The sequence below is a fragment of the Oncorhynchus mykiss genome, chromosome 18 (genome assembly GCF_057628025.1).
Source record: "Oncorhynchus mykiss isolate SJ-2025 chromosome 18, ASM5762802v1, whole genome shotgun sequence".
Taxonomy (NCBI): Eukaryota; Metazoa; Chordata; class Actinopteri; order Salmoniformes; family Salmonidae; genus Oncorhynchus; species Oncorhynchus mykiss.
The window spans coordinates 14,170,332-14,190,000 of NC_143039.1; the positions used below are offsets into that span (position 1 = coordinate 14,170,332).

The 19,669-nt window shown below is 46.5% G+C and overlaps 2 protein-coding genes across 11 annotated transcripts in view; both read right to left on the bottom strand.

Moving 5' to 3' along the window:
* Positions 1–18,269, bottom strand: part of wipf1b (WAS/WASL interacting protein family, member 1b) — a 31,810-nt gene extending 13,541 nt beyond the window's left edge. The window contains exons 1-2 of one of the 5 annotated variants that reach the window (XM_090207223.1): positions 11,695–11,833; positions 11,023–11,083 (exon numbers count right to left, since the gene is read on the bottom strand). The gene's annotated coding sequence lies outside the window, so the exon portion shown is untranslated. Of the gene's footprint in view, positions 1–11,022; positions 11,259–11,694; positions 11,915–17,920 lie in introns of those variants that run through there. The other 4 variants (XM_036951541.2, XM_036951540.2, XM_036951542.2 and 1 more) reach the window with 4 other exon arrangements.
* Positions 18,270–18,481: 212 nt separating this feature from the next.
* The window catches only part of LOC110496997 (acetylcholine receptor subunit alpha), a 20,791-nt gene continuing 19,603 nt past the window's right edge, over positions 18,482–19,669 (bottom strand). For 4 of the 6 annotated variants that reach the window (XM_090207224.1, XM_090207226.1, XM_090207227.1 and 1 more), the window contains one exon: positions 18,482–19,669. This exon is cut by the window's right edge and continues 428 nt beyond it. The gene's annotated coding sequence lies outside the window, so the exon portion shown is untranslated. The other 2 variants (XR_016488273.1, XR_016488274.1) reach the window with 1 other exon arrangement.

Consider the following 19,669-nt stretch of genomic DNA (forward strand, 5'->3'; position numbering starts at 1 on the left):
AACGAGCCAAGACGTAGTGGTACTGAACCAGCAGGCCTCAACCCTGTCACACTGAACGAGCCAAGACGTAGTGGTACTGAACCAGCAGGCCTCAACCCTGTCACACTGAACGAGCCAAGACGTAGTGGTACTGAACCAGCAGGCCTCAACCCTGTCACACTGAACGAGCCAAGACGTAGTGGTACTGAACCAGCAGGCCTCGACCCTGTCACACTGAACGAGCCAAGACGTAGTGGTACTGAACCAGCAGGCCTCAACCCTGTCACACTGAACGAGCCAAGACGTAGTGGTACTGAACCAGCAGGCCTCGACCCTGTCACACTGAACGAGCCAAGACGTAGTGGTACTGAACCAGCAGGCCTCGACCCTGTCACACTGAACGAGCCAAGACGTAGTGGTACTGAACCAGCAGGCCTCAACCCTGTCACACTGAACCAGCAGGCCTCGACCCTGTCACACTGAACCAGCAGGCCTCGACCCTGTCACACTGAACCAGCAGGCCTCGACCCTGTCACACTGAACCAGCAGGCCTCGACCCTGTCACACTGAACGAGCCAAGACGTAGTGGTACTGAACCAGCAGGCCTAGACCCTGTCACACTGAACGAGCCAAGACGTAGTGGTACTGAACCAGCAGGCCTCAACCCTGCTACACTGAACCAGCAGGCCTCGACCCTGTCACACTGAACGAGCCAAGACGTAGTGGTACTGAACCAGCAGACCTCGACCCTGTCACACTGAACGAGCCAAGACGTAGTGGTACTGAACCAGCAGGCCTCGACCCTGTCACACTGAACCAGCAGACCTCGACCCTGGCACACTGAACGAGCAGGCCTCGACCCTGTCACACTGAACCAGCAGGCCTCGACCCTGTCACACTGAACCAGCAGGCCTCGACCCTGTCACACTGAACCAGCAGGCCTCGACCCTGTCACACTGAACCAGCAGGCCTCGACCCTGTCACACTGAACCAGCAGGCCTCGACCCTGTCACACTGAACCAGCAGCAGTCGTTTTCCTACAAACACATTTTGTGGGCAAAATAGTACAGTCTGCAAAGGCATTAAGGAAGCATATTTAAATGACATAACCTTCAGAGATGTGCAACCCAACTGCACTAAAGGCAATCTGGATGGAGACATTGATATCAGTGCCACAAGCAAAGAGCCACGAGACTGGAAGAAGATACGTGGCCTGAGACCATGGATGACACACCACATCATCCCTAGTGGGCCTGGCCAGCTCTCTTAAAAGGGCATCTACAGGCATTTATAGGAATGAAGCAGATAACACACACACACACACACTCACACACACACACACACACACTCACACACACACACACACACGAGAGAGAGAGAGAAGTGAGCGAGAGAGAAAAAACCCCAGAGAATCTAGTCCAGGCAAAAGGAAAGGCAGATGATTCAGCTGTAGAGAGAACCACATGGCTACTGCTGGCTACTCAGACGTTCTCACAGTCACAACCCCATGTTTGTTTACATGTTGTTTCCCTGGAACTATAATGACTATGTAAACAACAACAGGGTTGTGTGAACAACTACTGGACCGGACTCCTCTGTTTTCATTCTGGTGGACTCTACCCTGCAGCCCTGGTTCCTGCTAGCCTGGAAAACCAGGCTCTCTGCATTGTGTCCCGCCAACCCCTCTTTATGCTACTGCTACTCTCTGTTCATCATATACGCATAGTCACTTTAACCATATCTACATGTACATACTACCTCAATCAGCCTGACTAACAGGTGTCTGTATGTAGCCTCGCTACTGTTTATAGCCTCGCTACTGTATATAGCCTCGCTACTGTATATAGCCTCTCTATTGTGTATAGCCTCGCTACTGTGTATAGCCTCGCTACTGTTTATAGCCTCGCTACTGTGTATAGCCTCGCTACTGTTTATAGCCTCGCTACTGTTTATAGCCTCGTTACTGTTTATAGCCTCGCTACTGTTTATAGCCCCTCTACTGTATATAGCCTCGCTACTGTTTATAGCCTCGCTACTGTTTATAGCCCCTCTACTGTATATAGCCTCGCTACTGTTTATAGCCTCGCTACTGTTTATAGCCCCTCTACTGTTTATAGCCCCTCTACTGTGTATAGCCTCGCTACTGTTTATAGCCTCGCTACTGTTTATAGCCCCTCTACTGTATATAGCCTCGCTACTGTTTATAGCCTCGCTACTGTTTATAGCCCCTCTACTGTATATAGCCTCGCTACTGTTTATAGCCTCGCTACTGTTTATAGCCCCTCTACTGTGTATAGCCTCGCTACTGTTTATAGCCTCGCTACTGTTTATTGCCTCGCTACTGTTTATAGCCTCGCTACTGTTTATAGCCCCTCTACTGTATATAGCCTCGCTACTGTTTATAGCCTCGCTACAGTATATAGCGTCGCTACAGTATATAGCCTCGCTACAGTATATAGCCTCGCTACAGTATATAGCCTCGCTACAGTATATAGCCTCGCTACAGTATATAGCCTCGCTACAGTACATAGCCTCGCTACAGTACATAGCCTCTCTACTGTTTATAGCCTCTCTACTGTATATAGCCTCTCTACTGTATATAGCCTGTCTACTGTATATAGCCTGTCTTTTTACTGTTGTTTTATTTCTTTACTTACCCATTGTTCACCTAGCACAGTTTTTGCACTATTGGTTTGAGCCTGTAAGTAAGCATTTCACTGTAAGGTGTCTACACCTGTTGTATTCGGCATTGTGTCCTGCCAACCCCTCTTTACGCTACTGCTACTCTCTGTTCATCATATCTGCATAGTCACTTTATCCATATCTACATGTACATACTACCTAAATAAACTTTGATTTGATACTACCACTAGTCAGAATGATATTCCAGGCTAAGGTTTCTCCTGCTGAGAGATCTTCAGAGGGGATTCCAGGCTAAGGTTTCTCCTGCTGAGAGATCTTCAGAGGGGATTCCAGGCTAAGCTTTCTCCTGCTGAGACATCTTCAGAGGGGATTCCAGGCTAAGGTTTCTCCTGCTGAGAGATCTTCAGAAGGGATTCCAGGCTAAGCTTTCTCCTGCTGAGACATCTACAGAGGGGAATCCAGGCTAAGGTTTCTCCTGCTGAGACATCTTCAGAGGGGAATCCAGGCTAAGGTTTCTCCTGCTGAGACATCTTCAGAGGGGAATCCAGGCTAAGGTTTCTCCTACTGAGACATCTTCAGAGGGGATTCCAGGCTAAGGTTTCTCCTGCTGAGACATCTTCAGAGGGGAATCCAGGCTAAGGTTTCTCCTGCTGAGACATCTTCAGAGGGGATTCCAGGCAAGGTTTCTCCTGCTGAAAGGGTTGACCCAGAGAGACATATACTGTCTAGAGAGTAAACATTGCGTCCAGGGTTTGGGTTGGGCCAGAGCCTGGTCAGGGTTGGACTGGAGCCTGGTCAGTGATGGGTTGGACTGGAGCCTGGTCAGTGATGGGGTTGGACTGGAGCCTGGTCAGTGATGGGGTTGGACTGGAGCCTGGTCAGTGATGGGGTTGGACTGGAGCCTGGTCAGTGATGGGGTTGGACTGGAGCCTGGTCAGTGATGGGTTGGACTGGAGCCTGGTCAGTGATGGGTTGGACTGGAGCCTGGTCAGTGATGGGTTGGGGTTGGAGCCTGGTCAGTGATGGGGTTGGACTGGAGCCTGGTCAGTGATGGGTTGGGGTTGGAGCCTGTTCAGTGATGGGTTGGACTGGAGCCTGGTCAGTGATGGGGTTGGACTGGAGCCTGGTCAGTGATGGGGTTGGACTGGAGCCTGGTCAGTGATGGGTTGGACTGGAGCCTGGTCAGGGTTGGGGTTGGGGTTGGACTGGAGCCTGGTCAGTGTTGGGGATGGGGTTGGGCTGGAGCCTGGTCAGGGTTGGGGTTGGACTGGAGCCTGGTCAGTGTGGGGTTGGGGTTGGACTGGAGCCTGGTCAGTGTGGGGTTGGGGTTGGACTGGAGCCTGGTCAGTGTGGGGTTGGACTGGAGCCTGGTCAGGGTTGGGGTTGGGCTGGAGCCTGGTCAGGGTGGGGTTGGACTGGAGCCTGGTCAGGGTGGGGTTGGACTGGAGCCTGGTCAGGGTGGGGTTGGACTGCCGCTAGCGACACATGACTCCTCCTGTGGGACTGTGGACACTTTGAAGTAGCACAAGTAGGACACACATGCGGGCTCGCATATACAAACACACATGCTTCAGTTTAGACGCTGTTAAAATGGCTGCTGTTCTTTGATCCTCCCGACAACCCCCCACGCCGAGGTACCTCATCAGGGTTAGCAGCAGAGACACCTAGTAAAAACACACACACCACCACTAGCAGTTATAGAGGTGAATAAACTGACTGGAGACAACAACACCACCGTTCACACGCCATTATGGTTCTACTTTAATTCAGCAAAAGTATTCTCAAAACTTTTATGACAACAGTTGTTAAAGGAATAGCAATACCGGAGAGATAGACCATAGTGGCAGAGTAGAGGACATCCGGTGGCATTGCCAAAAACATCCCCCCTCCCCACGGGCCCTGTTGTACCTAACAGGGATGTGGGTGGGATTAGGTAGAAGGCTGGATGCTTCTCTCACAGAACTGGACTGTAGAATACAGCAGTGTGTGTGTGTGTGTGTGTGTGTGTGTGTGTGTGTGTGTGTGTGTCTGGGCAGAGAGAAACCGTGCTGAGTATCTAAGCTAACATCCTGTATGGGACGTTCGCTAGAGTAGAGTTATGTGGCAATGCTGACCCACACAGGGGAGACTTTAAATAAACCCCTCTAGTACATTACCAGACGTTCCTAGAATAAGGGAAGAGGAAGGCCACTTCCCACAACTTCCACACTGAGGTAATTAGTCTAAGGTAGAGGTCATCAACCTTTTCTGAGTCAAGATCACATTGAGTCAAAATGAAAGCCGAGATCTACCGCTCAGAGATCTACCGCTCAGAGATCTACCGCTCAGCAGAGATCTACCGCTCAGCAGAGATCTACCGCTCAGCAGAGATCTACCGCTCAGCAGAGATCTACCGCTCAGAGATCTACCGCTCAGAGATCTACCGCTCAGCAGATATCTACCGCTCAGAGATCTACCGCTCAGCAGATATCTACCGCTCAGAGATCTACCGCTCAGCAGATATCTACCGCTCAGAGATCTACCGCTCAGAGATCTACCGCTCAGCAGAGATCCACCGCTCAGAGATCATCTACCGCTCAGAGATCATCTACCGCTCAGAGATCTACCGCTCAGCAGAGATCTACCGCTCAGCAGAGATCTACCGCTCAGCAGAGATCTACCGCTCAGCAGAGATCTACCGCTCAGAGATCTACCGCTCAGAGATCTACCGCTCAGAGATCTACCGCTCACAGATCTACCATTCAGAGATAATCTACCGTTCAGCAGAGATCTACCACTCAGAGATCATCTACCGCTCAGAGATCATCTACCGCTCAGAGATCATCTACCGCTCAGAGATCATCTACCGCTCAGAGATCATCTACCGCTCAGAGATCATCTACCGCTCAGAGATCTACCATTCAGAGATCTACCGCTCAGAGATCTACCATTCAGAGATCTACCATTCAGAGATCTACCACCGCTCAGAGATCTACCGCTCAGAGATCATCTACCGCTCAGAGATCTACCGCTCAGCAGAGATCTACCGCTCAGAGATCATCTACCGCTCAGCAGAGATCTACCGCTCAGCAGAGATCTACCGCTCAGCAGAGATCTACCGCTCAGCAGAGATCTACCGCTCAGCAGAGATCTACCGCTCAGCAGAGATCTACCGCTCAGCAGAGATCTACCGCTCAGAGATCATCTACCGCTCAGCAGAGATCTACCGCTCAGCAGAGATCTACCGCTCAGCAGAGATCTACCGCTCTGATTTTTTTTTTAAACATAACTTCAAAAACATAAGTCTATGCAACATGAAGCAGTTCAACACAGTTCTGTAACAATGAGGTTTGTTCAGTAGGCTACAGGCCCAATACATTATCACTGCATATTGGCTATGCTTGATTTGCCCTACCAATGTTGTTCTTCCATTTAGAAACTCTATTTCAACATTTGAGGTACTGTATATGACCACACTGGTAATAGATGATTGGTTGTATTACTTGTGAGGCACAGCTGAGTGATCGTAATCATCTACTTCCTCTTTGTTGTACTGGACTGATGGCCTGCATCTGATGGTCAGTCTGAGGGAGCTGCAGTCACCTGCCTCTCACCTGACTCACCCCTCTCTCCTCTGAGAAAAGGCAGTCTTCCTGCTGATGACGAAACTTTAAAAAAGATGCACTATGCAGAAATCACTCCACCATTTCCTGGTTGTTAAAATTATAATAGTTCTTTCAGTTTGTGACAAAACAAGCAAGTGTAGTGTAGAGAATCATTGTACCATCTAAAGCACTGTGAAATAGATTTTCCATAAACAAAAATGTAGTATTTTCAGCTGTTTGAAACTGGTGTACAAAACCACAAGTAAAAGACGCAAAAAAAACGAAACTCAAGAACGGGAAGAAATAGAGCACATAGAACAGATCTACTGCTTCTTAGACTTGCTTTCAATGAGACTGACAGATCTATATAAACACGTTTCTATGTGAATTTGGTCGGGTCACCTAAAAAGTGACGTATTGCAGCTCTGAGTCTCATTCTTTCTGCCTCCTGCACCAGTTCCTGTTGTTACCCCATTCTTTCTGCGTCCTGCACCAGTTCCTGTTGTTACCCCATTCTTTCTGCCTCCTGCACCAGTTCCTGTTGTTACCCCATTCTTTCTGCCTCCTGCACCAGTTCCTGTTGTTACCCCATTCTTTCTGCCTCCTGCACCAGTTCCCGTGGTTACCCCATTCTTTCTGCCTCCTGCACCAGTTCCTGTTGTTACCCCATTCTTTCTGCCTCCTGCACCAGTTCCTGTTGTTACCCCAACGACCATAGAAGGTAAAATATCCCTCGATATGAAAAGATAGACAAGCCACTAATAATAACAAGCTTCATGGACACACTTTGCTATGTTCATTCATTGCAGCTGCAGTGCTGGTTGTAGGGTGAGTGGAAGTAGGGAGAAGATGTATTTTATGGCTTATGAAAGAGTTGAACAAAGTGTTGACGGTGCTGAATAACAACTTCAACATTCATTTATTCATAAAAACTGCATCTCTTTGCTGTATTCGTTGAGTCTCTCTCTAGTGTTGGTTTTTAAAAGTTTTGAAATCTCACATTATCAACTTTTCTGTGCGTTCGACAGTCTCTTTTTTTCCAGTCTATGGCTCGAGGAAACTGGACAGACACGGTAGTCTGAGCTACCTGATTGGCCAGCGGTAGGCCTATAGGTTCACTTGATTTGCTCTCTGGGCCTGCCGGTTAGACGGTGTTCTCCCTTCAGACACATGAAATGGTTCAAAATGGAAGGCAATCAAGGTGCACTTCATTCATCATCCCGGCGCCAGGGCTGACGAATCAAGGTGCACTTCATTCATCATCCCGGCGCCAGGGCTGACGAATCAAGTGCACCCGATGACAACAGCGCAAAACAAATGCAAATAAATATAGGAACGCAAGGCTTTATCGTTGTTGATTTTATTTTGGTGATTAACTAGGAATGCCTTGGAGATCAACTAGGAATGCCTTGGAGATCAACTAGGAATGCCTTGGAGATCAACTAGGAATGCCTTGGGAGATCAACTAGGAATGCCTTGGGAGATCAACTAGGAATGCCTTGGGAGATCAACTAGGAATGCCTTGGGAGATCAACTAGGAATGCCTTGGGAGATCAACTAGAAATGCCTTGGGAGATCAACTAGAAATGCCTTGGAGATCAACTAGAAATGCCTTGGGAGATCAACTAGAAATGCCTTGGAGATCAACTAGGAATGCCTTGGAGATCAACTAGGAATGCCTTGGAGATCAACTAGGAATGCCTTGGAGATCAACTAGGAATGCCTTGGAGATCAACTAGGAATGCCTTGGGAGATCAACTAGGAATGCCTTGGAGATCAACTAGGAATGCCTTGGGAGATCAACTAGGAATGCCTTGGGAGATCAACTAGGAATGCCTTGGGAGATCAACTAGGAATGCCTTGGGAGATCAACTAGGAATGCCTTGGGAGATCAACTAGAAATGCCTTGGGAGATCAACTAGAAATGCCTTGGAGATCAACTAGAAATGCCTTGGGAGATCAACTAGAAATGCCTTGGAGATCAACTAGGAATGCCTTGGAGATCAACTAGGAATGCCTTGGAGATCAACTAGGAATGCCTTGGAGATCAACTAGGAATGCCTTGGAGATCAACTAGGAATGCCTTGGGAGATCAACTAGGAATGCCTTGGAGATCAACTAGGAATGCCTTGGGAGATCAACTAGGAATGCCTTGGGAGATCAACTAGGAATGCCTTGGGAGATCAACTAGGAATGCCTTGGGAGATCAACTAGGAATGCCTTGGGAGATCAACTAGGAATGCCTTGGGAGATCAACTAGGAATGCCTTGGGAGATCAACTAGGAATGCCTTGGGAGATCAACTAGGAATGCCTTGGGAGATCAACTAGGAATGCCTTGGAGATCAACTAGGAATGCCTTGGGAGATCAACTAGGAATGCCTTGGGAGATCAACTAGGAATGCCTTGGGAGATCAACTAGGAATGCCTTGGGAGATCAACTAGGAATGCCTTGGGAGATCAACTAGGAATGCCTTGGGAGATCAACTAGGAATGCCTTGGAGATCAACTAGGAATGCCTTGGAGATCAACTAGGAATGCCTTGGAGATCAACTAGGAATGCCTTGGAGATCAACTAGGAATGCCTTGGAGATCAACTAGGAATGCCTTGGAGATCAACTAGGAATGCCTTGGGAGATCAACTAGGAATGCCTTGGGAGATCAACTAGGAATGCCTTGGGAGATCAACTAGGAATGCCTTGGGAGATCAACTAGGAATGCCTTGGGAGATCAACTAGGAATGCCTTGGGAGATCAACTAGGAATGCCTTGGGAGATCAACTAGGAATGCCTTGGGAGATCAACTAGGAATGCCTTGGGAGATCAACTAGGAATGCCTTGGGAGATCAACTAGGAATGCCTTGGAGATCAACTAGGAATGCCTTGGGAGATCAACTAGGAATGCCTTGGGAGATCAACTAGGAATGCCTTGGGAGATCGCGATGGACCGGTTGGTGACCACTGGTCTAATGATTGAAAACAGGGATAGTTTGGGGATTTCTCCCCTAGAGTTAGATGAACTCGTGGACACCATGTGTACGTCTCTGCGTCGAGTGTGAAGAAGGTAAAGGTAGTTCCGCGACCATGATAGCTGTTCCCATTGACTTCCAGTCATTGCACTTCACAGTTCCCAGGTCCAGAACAAATTGAAGAAAACATTCAGTATTATACATAGACATGAGTGCCTGGAACCCCCTTCTATCTCACAGAGCAAGTTAACAGCAGACCTGGTTTCAGAAAACAAATAAAGCAACGCCTCTACCCCATGTGACCAGAAGTGTGTGTGTATGTACTGACATATGTGTGTGTGTGTACTGACGTGTGTGTGTGTGTGTGTGTACTGACATGTGTGTGTGTGTGTGTGTACTGACGTGTGTGTGTGTGTACTGACGTGTGTGTGTGTGTACTGACGTGTGTGTGTGTGTACTGACGTGTGTGTGTGTGTACTGACGTGTGTGTGTGTGTACTGACGTGTGTGTGTGTGTACTGACGTGTGTGTGTGTACTGACGTGTGTGTGTGTGTGTACTGACGTGTGTGTGTGTACTGACATGTGTGTGTGTGTACTGACATGTGTGTGTGTGTACTGACATGTGTGTGTATGTACTGACATGTGTGTGTATGTACTGACATGTGTGTGTATGTACTGACATGTGTGTGTATGTACTGACATGTGTGTGTGTGTACTGACATGTGTGTGTGTGTACTGACATGTGTGTGTATGTACTGACATGTGTGTGTATGTACTGACATGTGTGTGTATGTACTGACATGTGTGTGTGTGTACTGACGTGTGTGTGTGTACTGACATGTGTGTGTGTGTACTGTTATGTGTGTGTGTGTGTACTGTTATGTGTATGTACTGACGTGTGTGTGTGTACTGACATGTGTGTATGTACTGACACGTGTGTGTGTGTGTATGTACTGACACGTGTGTGTGTGTGTATGTACTGACATGTGTGTGTGTGTGTGTGTATGTACTGACGTGTAAGTGTAACTGATTGATCCGCACGCACGCGCACGCACGCACACGTACACACTTATTCTTTAGTTGTATTGTTGTTGTTTTTTTAAATGTGTGTGTACATTTGTCTTTAGTCGTAGTGAATTTTTCCATATTGAAAAGTATGTTGATGTTTTAAATTGTAAAGTATGTTTTGTCTGTAATGTCTCTGTCGTTATGTGTCCGACCCCAGGAAGACTAGCTGTCAACATCGGCGTCGGCTAACGGGGATCCTAATACAATCACAAGCAATTGCAAGTCAGCAGCTTCCTTCCAAGTGAACGCAGAGACATAAAAATGGTCTCCACAAGTTCATCTTGGTATTTTATTAGGATCCCAGTTAGCTGTTGCAGCTACTCTTCCTGGGATCCACACAGAGCACGAAACATAATACAGAACATCATTAGACAAGAACAGCTCAAGGACAGAACTACAGACATTAACTGACTCTGGGGAAGGAGATAAAGGACCTCGTTGCCAAAACCCCAAACTATCCCTTTAAAGACAGTTCTGCCAACATCAACAGCATTTCTGGCAAAGTGCAGCCACTAATGTTCCCCGGGAAGACAGGAAACAAAGTCGCAAGTTAAATTCACACTACAATGGTTCCCTTTTCCTCCATTAAACAGCTGTCAAACAGAACACCGACACAGAGGAGAAATCTGAGGAGAAATCTGAGGAGAAATCTGAGGAGAAATCTCAACTGTCAGAAGAGAAAGAACAGGAGCTGAGCTAGGACTATGGAAACATATCATATATTGTATGAATGTATCAAATGGATTACCACAATATATTAAACAATTATTACATCTACTCACAGAAGTTGTGCCCAAAAAGGTGACTGCAAATTCACTCTCTTAGGTAGCTCTCGAAATCATTCTTCCAGAAAACAGGCAAAGAAACGGTACACAGAGTTACAGCGATAGGTGGTAGCTTCCTTAATTTGGTTCCCTTCCTAGCACTCTTTACACATTAGAGAAGTCACAGTTCCACATTTAGTCCAACCCCATGTTACTGTATTTCACTTCCTCAACTTGCTGTGTCATGAACTGACAGAGAGAGAGAGAGAGAGAGAGAGAGAGAGAGAGAGGGAGACAAAGAGAGAGAGAGACAGAGAGAGATAGAGAGACAGAGAGAGAGAGAGAGACAGAGAGAGAGAGAGAGAGAGAGACAGAGAGAGAGAGAGACAGAGAGAGAGAGAGAGAGGGAGACAGAGAGAGAGAGGGAGACAGAGAGAGAGAGAGAGAGACAGTGGTGTGAAAGCTATAAAACCTCTCATCTAGGCTCTTTCTCTCAGTCCCACAGTCTGAGCTGAACAGCAGTTTCTCTCTCTCTCTCTCTCTCTCTCTCTCACAGTCCCACAGTCTGAGCTGAACAGCAGTTTCTCTCTCTCTCTCTCAGTCCCACAGTCTGAGCTGAGCAGCAGTTTCTATCTCTCTCTCTCTCCTCCCTCTTCAGTTTGTCCTCTCCTGTGAAAGTCAAAACCTCACCTCTCATCTAGGGGTCTCAGTCACAGTGTCATGTGAGCATCACAGGGCTTCTTCTTCTTCGCACCTCTCTCTCACTGAAGTCTGTCTTCTGATGCAGATTGAAGACCCTCCTCTCCTCAGAGAGCTGCTGTCAAGAGAGAGAGAGAGAGCTCTCCTCTCCTGCTAAAATAGCTTTACTCAGAGTCAGAGCCACTTCCTGTGTTCAGCTTTCAGTCATACTTCCTCTCTTTCAACTCAGTCAGCAGCCTTCCCCAACGCTCACACTCGCTCTGTCACACACACACGCGACCCCCCCCCTTTTGCATTGTGTAGGCTAATGCTTTGACTCATATGCCAATTTGATACAGTTTGCAGATACAGTCACAGTCCAAACAACTCCTAGACACACAGATTCTGTACTCTATTCATCTCCAGATACTGTACTCTCTTCGTCTCCAGATACTGTACTCTCTTCGTCTCCAGATACTGTACTCTCTTCATCTCCAGATACTGTACTCTCTTCATCTCCAGATACTGTACTCTATTCGTCTCCAGATACTGTACTCTCTTCATCTCCAGATACTGTACTCTCTACATCTCCAGATACTGTACTCTATTCATCTCCAGATACTGTACTCTCTTCGTCTCCAGATACTGTACTCTCTTCATCTCCAGATACTGTACTCTATTCATCTCCAGATACTGTACTCTCTTCGTCTCCAGATACTGTACTCTATTCATCTCCAGATACTGTACTATATTCATCTCCAGATACTGTACTCTCTTCATCTCCAGATACTGTACTTTCTTCATCTCCAGATACTGTACTTTCTTCATCTCCAGATACTGTACTCTATTCATCTCCAGATACTGTACTCTCTTCAACTCCAGATACTGTACTCTCTTCAACTCCAGATACTGTACTCTCTTCATCTCCAGATACTGTACTATATTCATCTCCAGATACTGTACTCTCTACATCTCCAGATACTGTACTCTCTTCATCTCCAGATACTGTACTCTCTTCGTCTCCAGATACTGTACTCTCTTCATCTCCAGATACTGTACTCTCTTCATCTCCAGATACTGTACTCTCTTCGTCTCCAGATACTGTACTCTCTTCGTCTCCAGATACTGTACTTTCTTCATCTCCAGATACTGTACTCTCTTCATCTCCAGATACTGTACTCTCTTCATCTCCAGATACTGTACTCTCTTCGTCTCCAGATACTGTACTTTCTTCATCTCCAGATACTGTACTCTATTAATCTCCAGATACTGTACTCTCTTCATCTCCAGATACTGTACTCTCTTCATCTCCAGATACTGTACTCTCTTCAACTCCAGATACTGTACTCTATTCATCTCCAGATACTGTACTTTCTTCATCTCCAGATACTGTACTCTCTTCAACTCCAGATACTGTACTCTATTCATCTCCAGATACTGTACTTTCTTCATCTCCAGATACTGTACTCTATTCATCTCCAGATACTGTACTTTCTTCATCTCCAGATACTGTACTTTCTTCATCTACTTCTCCATCCAACAATGCACAAAAGTCTGTACTATACAAGTATGCTGCAATGACTATACCAAACATTAAGAATACCTTACTAATACTGACTCTACCAAACATTAAGAACACCTTGCTAATGCTGACTATACCAAACATTAAGAACACCTTGCTAATGCTGACTATACCAAACATTAAGAACACCTTGCTAATGCTGACTATACCAAACATTAAGAACACCTTACTAATACTGACTCTACCAAACATTAAGAAGACCTTACTAATACTGACTCTACCAAACATTAAGAACACCTTACTAATACTGACTCTACCAAACATTAAGAACACCTTGCTAATGCTGACTATACCAAACATTAAGAACACCTTGCTAATGCTGACTATACCAAACATTAAGAACACCTTGCTAATACTGACTATACCAAACATTAAGAAGACCTTACAAATACTAAATATACCAAACATTAAGAACACCTTACTAATGCTGACTCTACCAAACATTAAGAACACCTTGCATACTTTTCCCCTCAATGTGTTGGGGCCTGGACTCTACAAGGTGTAGAAAGCGTTCCACAGAGATGCTGGACCATATTGACTCTAATGCTCCCCACAGTTGTGTCAAGATGGCTGGATGTCCTTTGGGTGGTGGACCATTCTTGATACACACAGGAAACTGTTGAGTGTGAAAACCCCAGCAGCGTTGCAGTTCTTGACCCAAACTGGTATCACCTGGCACCTACTAGCATACCCTGTTCAAAGACACATCTTCTGCCTTGGCCATTCACCCTCTGAATGGTACACAGTCCATGTCTCAACTGTCTCAAGGCTTAAAAATCCTTGTTTAACCTGTCTCCTCCTCTTCATCTACACTGATTGAAGTGGATTTAACTAGTGACATCAATAAGGGATCATAGCTTGGATTCACTTGGTCAATCTGTCACGTTCTTAATGTTTTGTATGCTCAGTGTACAAGTATGCCTTGTGAGTATTAATGTTACTACCTCCTTGTTCAGACTATCAGGAAGCTGAAGTGAATACGAATATCGCCCACAAACACCCTCGCCTCCATGTGCTTGAGCTGAGTTGGTCACGTGGGTTGGTTACACAGGAAGTGAAGGAAGCTTCCTCTCTTCTCTGCAGACCTGCCTATTGCAGGACGAGAGGCTCGCTCTCATAGCCAGAGATTACATGAAGACATTTTAAAACTCTGTGTTATAGCTCTGGAGACAAACATCTTGCCATTTACAGTAGATCTCTGAAACATGTAGTTACCCTCCAGCTATCCATCCACAATGCTCAGACCAGTTTGGCTGCTTACCTCCTGATCTGAGGAATGGGAGCACTGTAACAGACCAGGGAAGACTCAACTCCAAACAAGGTTCAGTACTGTAACAGACCAGGGAACACATCACTCTGAAGCAGGTTCAGTACTGTAACAGACCAGGGACAGCCTCTAGGGAACACATCACTCTGAAGCAGGTTCAGTACTGTAACAGACCAGGGAACACATCACTCTGAAGCAGGTTCAGTACTGTAACGGACCAGGGAATACATCACTCTGAAGCAGGTTCAGTACTGTAACAGACCAGGGACAGCCTCTAGGGAACACATCACTCTGAAGCAGGTTCAGTACTGTAACAGACCAGGGACGGCCTCTAGGGAACACATCACTCTGAAGCAGGTTCAGTACTGTAACAGACCAGGGACAGCCTCTACGAAACACATCACTCTGAAGCAGGTTCAGTACTGTAACAGACCAGGGACAGCCTCTAGGGAACACATCAGTCTGAAGCAGGTTCAGTACTGTAACAGACCAGGGAACACATCACTCTGAAGCAGGTTCAGTACTGTAACAGACCAGGGACAGTCTCTAGGGAACACATCACTCTGAAGCAGGTTCAGTACTGTAACAGACCAGGGACAGCCTCTAGGGAACACATCACTCTGAAGCAGGTTCAGTACTGTAACAGACCAGGGAACACATCACTCTGAAGCAGGTTCAGTACTGTAACAGACCAGGGACGGCCTCTAGGGAACACATCACTCTGAAGCAGGTTCAGTACTGTAACAGACCAGGGACAGCCTCTAGGGAACACATCACTCTGAAGCAGGTTCAGTACTGTAACAGACCAGGGAACACATCACTCTGAAGCAGGTTCAGTACTGTAACAGACCAGGGACGGCCTCTAGGGAACACATCACTCTGAAGCAGGTTCAGTACTGTAACAGACCAGGGACAGCCTCTAGGGAACACATCACTCTGAAGCAGGTTCAGTACTGTAACAGACCAGGGAACACATCACTCTGAAGCAGGTTCAGTACTGTAACAGACCAGGAACAGCCTCTAGGAAACACATCACTCTGAAGCAGGTTCAGTACTCTAACAGACCAGGGACAGCCTCTGGGGAACACATCACTCTGAAGCAGGTTCAGTACTGTAACAGACCAGGGAACACATCACTCTGAAGCAGGTTCCTCAGGCAACGAGAGAACACAAGGCCTGGTCAATGTTTTCCAGTTTACCACTGTGGAATGTTAATACTAAGACCACAGTTCAACAAAGTTTGTTTAGGATTCCAGGTTTGAATGATTGGAGTGAGTGAGTGAGTTTACTGTACGGGCATGTGTATTGACAGATAATGATGCACCTTTGCTAGTCCGATTCCATGAAACACCATAACTACAGTAACCAGGAGAACGAGCAGTATGGGTCTCCGTCCCATATGGAACCCTATTCCCTACATAGTGCACTACTTTTGGCCAAAGGCCCATAGGTTGAACTATAGTACTTCGACTACATAGTGCTATGATCAAAGGTAGAGCCCTATGGGCCTGGTGAAAGGTAGTGTACTATGGGCCTGGTGGAAGGTAGTGTACTATGGGCCTGGTGAAAGGTAGTGTACTATGGGCCTGGTGAAAGGTAGTGTACTATGGGCCTGGTGAAAGGTAGTGCCCTATGGGCCTGGTGAAAGGTAGTGTACTATGGGCCTGGTGAAAGGTAGTGTACTATGGGCCTGGTGGAAGGTAGTGTACTATGGGCCTGGTGGAAGGTAGTGTAGTATGGGCCTGGTGAAAGGTAGTGTAGTATGGGCCTGGTGAAAGGTAGTGTACTATGGGCCTGGTGAAAGGTAGTGTACTATGGGCCTGGTGAAAGGTAGTGCCCTATGGGCCTGGTGAAAGGTAGTGTACTATGGGCCTGGTGAAAGGTAGTGTACTATGGGCCTGGTGAAAGGTAGTGCCCTATGGGCCTGGTGAAAGGTAGTGCCCTATGGGCCTGGTGAAAGGTAGTGTACTATGGGCCTGGTGGAAGGTAGTGTACTATGGGCCTGGTGAAAGGTAGTGTACTATGGGCCTGGTGAAAGGTAGTGTACTATGGGCCTGGTTAAAGGTAGTGTACTATGGGCCTGGTGAAAGGTAATGTACTATGGGCCTGGTGAAAGGTAGTGTACTATGGGCCTGGTGAAAGGTAGTGTACTATGGGCCTGGTGAAAGGTAGTGTACTATGGGCCTGGTGGAAGGTAGTGTACTATGGGCCTGGTAGTGTAGTATGGGCCTCCCGAGTGGCGCAGTGGTCTAAGGCAGTGCTAGCTGTGCCACTAGAGATTCTGGGTTCGAGTCCAGGCTGTGTCGCAGTCGGCCGAGACCAGGAGACCCATGGGGCGGCGCACAATTGGCCCAGCCGTCTGGGAGGGTTTGGCCGGCAGGGATGTCCTTGTCCCATCGCGCACTAGCGACTCCTGTGGGCGTAGTGCACGCTGACACAGTCGCCAGTCAAGAAGCAGTGCGGCTTGTCAAGAAGCAGCGTGGCTTGGCCGGGTTGTGTTTCAGAGGACGCACAACTCTCTGCCTTCACCTTTCCCAAGTCTGTATGGGAGTTGCAGCTATGAGACAAGACTGTAACTACCAATTGGATATAATGAAATCGGGAGAAAAAGGGGTCAAATTTAAAAAAAGTTAAAAAAAAAAAATATTGAAAAAAAATAAGTTTGTGCACTATATTGGGAATAGTGGGCCGTTTGTTTGTACTACGAATGTCTGCGTGTCAATGAGTCAATGTCCACTATGCCTCAGATGACATTTCAGAGCTGTGGGAAAGTCTACATTCCTTGGCTACAGTGACGAGTGACTCCATAAAAAGTCATAAAGCTGTCTGTGGTGTGAATCGTAAAGCCAAACGCTGCATGGTTTGGTACAGTTTGGTACAGTATAAACAGATATTGGTTTACTGCACTCTACGGTAGTGTGTGTGTGTGTACACGAGGTATACTGACTGACTGTGTGAGCTGCACAAAATCCCCGAGCACAGGTTACATAATGAAAGCTACTGTATAGCAATAACTCAATGACTTTAAAAGTCAGATGAGGCTTTTTTTTCTCTCTTCGTGCAAGTATCCATGCCAACGCAGACTACATAACCACCAAGCAGAGAATAACGCATGATGTCGTCTGATACAACTCATGACAAATGGAATACAAAAATGAAAACAGAGATATCATAACATAACGCTACCATGTTTCCATTTGTCCTCAAAAAATGTTTTATAAGCAAGGGTGTCACAACAGATGTGACCACTCAAGGTGTTGCTGCTGCCATCCCATCCATTGCAAACATGTTTTGAAATTCAGTTATTTGCGTAATTATAATTGAGAATCGCAAAACTTTGAAAAATCGATCTAGTACTCAAGTTCAACATAACATAAACATCGACTTACTTCTGGAGACAGAATGAGCCACTCCTTCGCCGTAAACACAACTTTAGCTCAGGATTTCCGCTTCATCGGGATTTCCACATTGTACCCGGAACTTTTAAATTATATGCATACAATCAAGAGTGCAATTTGATGTTTTATCAATCTGCCATCCCTCTATAACTTACGTTTCTGTCCAAATCTTCGAGCGTTGTATTTGTCATGTCGCTCGAAAGACTGTTTTCGTAAAACCGACTGGGAGACTGTAATGCTACTCTCGCTCCAATCCGGGGCCTTTGCGGTGATGCAATATTTCCAGATGTGCATCTTGTCCAAGTTTGAACAGTTGGTTCTGTGTATAAAGACGTTTACTGATGAGAGGAGAACAGAACAGATACGTGTTGACTACTGGAAAATCTAAAATAATACGTTAAAATAAGGTCATTTAATAATTTATTCAACAGAAAGAGGACCCAGGCGCACAGTTTATCTTCTTAATGGAGAAAATGACATGTACAAATATTTGACTAACCAGAGTTTATACCGTCCCTGTCAATGTAAAAAACACAATACAAAAAGACAGGCTTATCTGGAAGTAGATTTTATTTTGACATTTAACCAAATCTAAAAATAGAACCGTGATGACATTTGGCAGAAGGAGGAGAGAAAACCCTAACATCGGACAAGATAAAACATCATGTAGTTGCCCAGAAGCCCCTGCACTGTCATCTTTATTGACAAGACAGGCCCACTTCTAAATCAAGGTTGAGAAACTCATTCAAACTGATCTTCTGATCGTCAATAATGATCATGCAACAACGGCGAGATGCACTACCAGCTGCTTGTGATCTCCGTCATCCACAGTACCATAATGTGAGCTCCCTCATCCACAGTACCATAATGTGACCTCCCTCATCCCCAGTGCCATAATGTGATCTCCGTCATCCACAGTACCATAATGTGATCTCCCTCATCCACAGTACCATAATGTGACCTCCCTCATCCACAGTGCCATAATTTGACCTCCCTCATCCACAGTGCCATGTGATCTCCCTCATCCACAGTACCATAATGTGATCTCCCTCATCCACAGTACCATCATGTGAGCTCCCTCATCCACAGTACCATAATGTGATCTCCCTCATCCACAGTACCATAATGTGATCTCCCTCATCCACAGTACCATAATGTGACCTCCCTCATCCACAGTGCCATAATTTGACCTCCCTCATCCACAGTGCCATAATGTCATCTCCCTCATCCACAGTGCCATAATGTCATCTCCCTCATCCACAGTGCCATAATGTGATCTCCCTCATCCACAGTGCCATAATGTGACCTCCCTCATCCACAGTGCCATAATGTGGCGGCAGGGTAGCCTAGTGGTTAGAGCGTTGGACTAGTAACCGAAAGGTTGCAAGTTCAAATCCCCGAGCTGTTCTGCCCCTGAACAGGCAGTTAACCCACTGTTCCTAGACCGTCATTGAAAATAAGAACTTTTTCTTAACTGTTCTTAACTGGCTTGCCTAGTTAAATAAAGGTAAAATAAAACAAATAAAGAATAAAAATGTGACCTCCCTCATCCACAGTGCCATAATGTGACCTCCCTCATCCACAGTGCCATAATGTGACCTCCCTCATCCAGAGTCCCATAAGAGTGCCAGAGTGCTCCCAATCAGAGCCATTATGCAGAGTTTGTTAAACCAACATACTCTGCATCCTTCGTTGCACATGATGAAGGATGGTTAGAAATAAAGCAATCACCTCGTTAGG